Consider the following 5,692-nt stretch of genomic DNA (forward strand, 5'->3'; position numbering starts at 1 on the left):
ACTCCTAAGCTTAAGCGATCCACCTGCCTTGGCCTCCCAAAGTGCTGGGATTACAGGCATGAGCCACCATGCCTGGCAATTAATTTTTAATTTAACCTTATGGTTTCAAAATGTACCAAATATGATTCATGTAGATCTAGTTCATTTAACTGCCAGATGGTAGTCTACTAAATATATGATAAACTAATTATTTCTTTGTTGATAAATATTTAGATGGTATCCCACTTTTTTCTTTTAATAACAGTGCTACAAGGAATAATCGTGTATATGTTTTCTTATGTACATATAAAAGAATAGAGCATCCACCTAGAAGTGAAATTTCTGGGATATGTACTATACTCAGTCCACTTTCCTTGATATTATCTAAGTGTTTTTCCAAAGTAGTTTGACTAATTTACATAGCCACTGAGAGCGTATGAGAGACTGTTTCTCCACACCTCCAAAAGCTGAGTATTGTTGACGTTTTAGTGGTCAGAGGTCTGCCAGTGGTAACTGTGAAATGGTATTCCATTTTCAAACCCATGAGCATACTCCCTCAACTATTCAGATTAAAGACCTTTTCAGCTGTTTATCTTTCCAGCTTCTTTTTTAAATAGAATCTTCAGTTTGTTTGATTTACCCAATTTTCAATTAGGTAACTTGTCTTAAGCTTATTCATTTTCAGAAGACTTTTTTACTATAGTAAGATACCAATATTTTGTTGCTACAAATGTCATAAATTTCTTTTCTTCAATTATTATTTTTTATTAACTTTCTTCAATGTATCCTGTATTAGAGAGCTTTGCATTTTAATAAGGCCAAAGTTATCAATAATTTCCTTTGAAGTTTTGTGCTTATGATCATCCTCTTTAAAATATGGGATTCTCCTGTATTTCCCTCCAAAATCTTTATAGAATTTTTCTCATATTGGGGTCTTTAATCTATCTCGAATTTATTTTAATGTGTCACAAATTGCAAATTTTTAATAAGGATAATTAATTTTACCTGGAACCATTTATTTAAAACTTTGTTATTCCACAACCAATTAATAATGTCTGAACTGAGTTCATACATATGCATAAGTCTTTGTCTGGGTTCTTTGCTCCTTTCCATTGGTTGGTTTGTCTAGCCCGTACAAATAGTAAGATAGCTGAATATTCACACTTTTACAATTTGTCCTCATATCTGCAAAGAATTTCTTCTCCTTTCCTACTATAAAAAAAGGCTTAGATATTCCTGATCATTTCACATTCCAAAGAAATTTTAGAGTTAGTTTAACTGATACTACATAGGATATGTAAATTAATTGGGGGAGAATTTATTTCCTAAGAGTATTAACTTTTCCCGTCAATTAATATCGAGTTTTTTGGCATTCTCTTATATCCTCCAGTAAATATTTAGGTATCTTTTAGTTTTTGTACCTCTTATGAATTTGACCTTAGTTTCTGTAATAGTTTAAGCATATGGGGAATAAATAAGAATGTCAATGACTTTTGTATATTGATTATATATCCAGGAACATGCTGACCTCTTATTAGTGCCAGTAATTCATTTATAAGCCATCTCAGATTATATATATATCATTACATCATATGCAAATAATGAAATTTAGTTTCTCCCATGCCAATTCTCATTCTTCTTACTTGTTATCCTTGTCTTTTGGAATTGATTACAAAGTCCTATAAAATTCTTGCATAGCTCCCTACTTTAATGGAGATTTTGTAAGGTTTCACCATTAATAGTATTTGCTACAGGTTTAGATACACTTCAGTAAGTGGGCAAGTACCTTCCTATTCCCCGTTTGTGAAAAGTTTTCCTTACAAATGGGTGCTGCATTTATTGCATGAGTTTTCTGAATCTACTGAATCAATCATAATTTTTTTCTCTTTTAATCTGTTAACATAGTAATATATTAAGATTAACAAAATTTTTAATATTAAGTCATCCTTGAAATCCTACAATACACATTATTTGACCACAATGCATTTTTAATATTTTGCTGAATCTAGTTAGCTAATGTGTTAGTATCTGTACATTTATGTTAAGTAATACTGGTTTAAAGAATTTATTTTATGCAGTAATATTTTCTGGGTTTGGTACCATAATAATAAGAAAAAAAGAATAGCTAACATTTATTTTGCAGTTACTATGTGTCAGTCAGTGCTCTTAGCATATCTCTTTTGTTTTCGCCATTTAATCATCACAGTTCTATGAGGTAGGTACTCTGGTCATTATCCTAATTAAGCAAGTGAGAGTGCTAAGCATTTACCTAGGAATATAGTTAATAAGTGTCTAACCAGGAACACATTTTCTGTTCTCTAGGAAAACTTAAAAGTTTATAGTTATGTATTCCCTGACAGTTTGATAAACGCATGTCAATAACTGGGACTCCTGCTTTTTCTTCCAACTGATTGCATTTCCCTAATGGAAGTAAGTGTATTCAGTTTTAAAATATCTTCCTGGATCCATTTTAATAAGGTTTAATTCTCTAGGAAATAGTCCATTAAATCTATATTTTATATTAAATATTATAAATACATAATTTACTATTCAATAATTTAATACAAAAATGTAGATTATCTTTGGTTTTTCTTGATTAATGTTGTTAGAGGTTTGTGTAAGTTTTTAATCTTTTCTAAAAATAAACTTTATTCTATGCTGAATCTCCCTATTGTGGCTTGGTTTTCTAAATTCCTTTATTTCTGTTGTTATTACGTCTTTCTACCTTCTTAAGATTTACTATTTTTCTAACTTCTTCACTTAAATGTTCCTCAGTTAAATATTTAGCTAATAATTTTCCAATTGTTTTGTCCTAGTACAGACATTTAAGGTTAACATTTTTCCCGTGAGTATACTTTTTGTTGTAGTCTATCAGTTGTGCTTCTCTTGTTTTTCAGATCTAAATAGTCTATAATTTGCAATACAATTTCTGCTTTAAGCTACAAAATATTTGGAAAAGTACATTTTGGCATTATTTACTAATTTTATTGCAATGTTTTCAGAGAACATGTTTTTTGTGTTACCAACTCTTAGAGACTGTCTTTGTGGCCAAGTACATGAACAATTTTAAAATATATCCTATGGATGGACTTCAGGTGCCAGCCAAGATGAAATAAGCCTGCTAGAATCCTTCTCGTTCACTCATTACAATTAAAAATTCAGGACAAAATACTAAAACACTTAAATGAGGATGATTCTGAAACAAAATAATAGCAAGAAGGTTGATGAGAGACATCAAAACTCAAACAAAAAATGACCAGTATGCCAATAGTGAGTTTCCTATGATATTTTTCCTTCAAGATCATCTGGTCTTGACTTAAGGATGGGCCAAATCAGGGAACAATGTGATGGGAACAGACAGCAAAAACTTTGAGAAAACTCTGGTTTCCTGTCAAAGTACTATGAAACTGGGACTCTAAGAGGTGGAAAGTGGAGGTTGAAGGTGAAATCCCAATGTGTTTTTCTCTCCCTCTGCCCCAAGGCCAGCTTCACTGACCAGCTTCAGTGCATGTAGAGGCCGCAGCATGAATGTAAGCCCTAGAAATCCATCTTTCTGGACAGAGGAAGCATGAAAATGGGCCTCTAGGGGTCTCTGTGTTTAAAGACCGTGGAAGGAATTCCCATTTTTATTTTCTGTCTTTTCTTTCATTACTTCATCCCCCGGGTATATCTAATAACACAGAACTGTGCCACTGTGTGGAAGACTTAGACAGAAGACTCTTGGCCAGAGGGACTGGAAAAAGGGACCCCTGGGAGGCAGACTCTGTGACAGAAAATTATTTTTTAAAAAGAGAGAGAGGGGGGGGGGAGAGAGAAGCGGGCCCGCGCGGCTCGCAGCGGCAGCGTCGCCGCAACGCGGGGGCAGCAGCAGCAGTGGTGGCGGCAGCAGCGGCGGCACGCGCGGATGTCGCGGGGTCTCGCGGCAGCATGGCGGCCTACCTGATCATGAGCGGCAACGGCTACGTGCCCGAGGACTGCCTCACCGCGCAGCAGCTCTTTGCCAGCGCTGAGCGCCTCACCTGCAACGACTTCCTGATTCTCCCAGGATTCATAGACTTCGTAGCTGATGAGGCGGACCCGACCTCAGCCCTGACCCGGAAGATCACGCTGAAGATGCCGCTGATCTCCTTCCTCCATGGACACTGTGACAGGCCAACATAGCCATCGCAATGGCTCTGATGGGAGGTATTGGTTTCATTCACCACAACTGCACCCCAGAGTTCCAGGCCAACGAGCGGCGGAAGGTCAAGAAGTTTGAACAAGGCTTCATCACTGACCCCATGGCGCTGAGCCCCTTGCACACTCTGGGTGATGTGCTGGAGGCCAAGATGTGGCAAGGCTTCTCAGGCATCCCCATCACGGGGACAGGCACCATGGGCAGCAAGCTGGTGGGCATCGTCACCTCCAGAGACATCAACTTTCTTGCTGAGAAGGACCACACCAACCTCCTCAGTGAGGTGGTGATGCCAAGGAAGGAGCTGGTGTTGGCTCCAGCAAGCTTGATGTTGAAAGAGGCAAATGAGATCCTGCAGCATAGCAAGAAAGGGAAGCTGTCTTTCGTCAATGATAGCCATGAGCTGGTGGCCATCACCGCCTGCACAGACCTGAAGAAGAACCAAGACTAACCTCTGGCCTCCAAGGATTCCCACAAGCAGCTACTGTGCGGGGCAGCTGTGGGCACCCCTGAGGATGACAAATACCCCCCAGACCTGCTCACCCAGGCGGGCGTAGACATCATAGTCTTGGACTCCTCCCAAGGGAACTTGGTGTATCAGATTACCATGGTGCATTACATCCAACAGAAGTACCCCCACCTCCAGGTGATTGGAATGACAGCAGCCCAGGCCAAAAACCTGATTGACGCTGGTGTGGACGGGCTGCGCATAGGCATGGGCTGCGGCTCCATCTGCATCACCCAGGAAGTGATGGCCTGCCCTTGGCCCCAGGGCACTGCTGTGTACAAGGTGGCCGAGTATGCCCTGTGCTTTAGTGTGCCCATCATAGCCAATGGCGGCATCCAGACCATAGGGCACATGGTCAAGGCCCTGGCCCTTGGAGCTTCCACAGTGATTATGGGATCCCTGCTGGCCGCCACCACAGAGGCCCCCGGCGAGTACTTCTTCTCAGACGGGGTGCGGCTCAAGAAGTACCGGGGCATGGACTCACTGGATGCCATGGAGAAGAGCAGCAGCAGCCAGAAATGATACTTTGGTGAGGGGAATAATGTGAAGATCCCGCAATGTGTCTTGGGCTCCATCCAGGACAAAAGGTCCATTCATAAGTTCGTGTCCTATCTCATAGCGGGCATGCAACACAGTTGCCAGGATATCCGGCCGCAGCCTGTCTTTCAATCCTTGATGTACTCAGGAGAGCTGAAGTTTGAGAAGCAGACCACGTCGGCCCAGATCAAGGGTGGCATCCACAGCCTGCACTCTTTTGAGAAGCGGCTGTACTGAGGACAGTCGTGGAGGCCGAGTGGTGGAGGGGGCGCACCCCAGTGTCCACTTTTGGGCACAGCCTCCCTCTGTAACTGAGTGATCCACAGATTTGCACTATAGGTTCCCCAGTTCCTTTCCAGGGAGAGAGGAGGGAGGTTCTGAGGGGTCTGCGGCCTCTCGCTGGGCACCGTCTGCAGACACTGGACTGCTCTCTGGGCCAGGCTGCCCTGGGAACCCCCCAACACACACACACCAACCCAGCCAGCCAGGCTCTC

At 41.2% G+C, this 5,692-nt stretch overlaps 1 pseudogene; it reads left to right on the forward strand.

Annotated features, from left to right (window-relative positions):
- The first annotated feature begins 3,906 nt into the window (after window positions 1-3,906).
- LOC126932050 (inosine-5'-monophosphate dehydrogenase 1-like) lies at window positions 3,907-5,435 on the forward strand (annotated as a pseudogene).
- Window positions 5,436-5,692: the final 257 nt, after the last annotated feature.

The sequence above is a fragment of the Macaca thibetana genome, chromosome 12 (genome assembly GCF_024542745.1).
Source record: "Macaca thibetana thibetana isolate TM-01 chromosome 12, ASM2454274v1, whole genome shotgun sequence".
Classification (NCBI taxonomy): Eukaryota; Metazoa; Chordata; class Mammalia; order Primates; family Cercopithecidae; genus Macaca; species Macaca thibetana.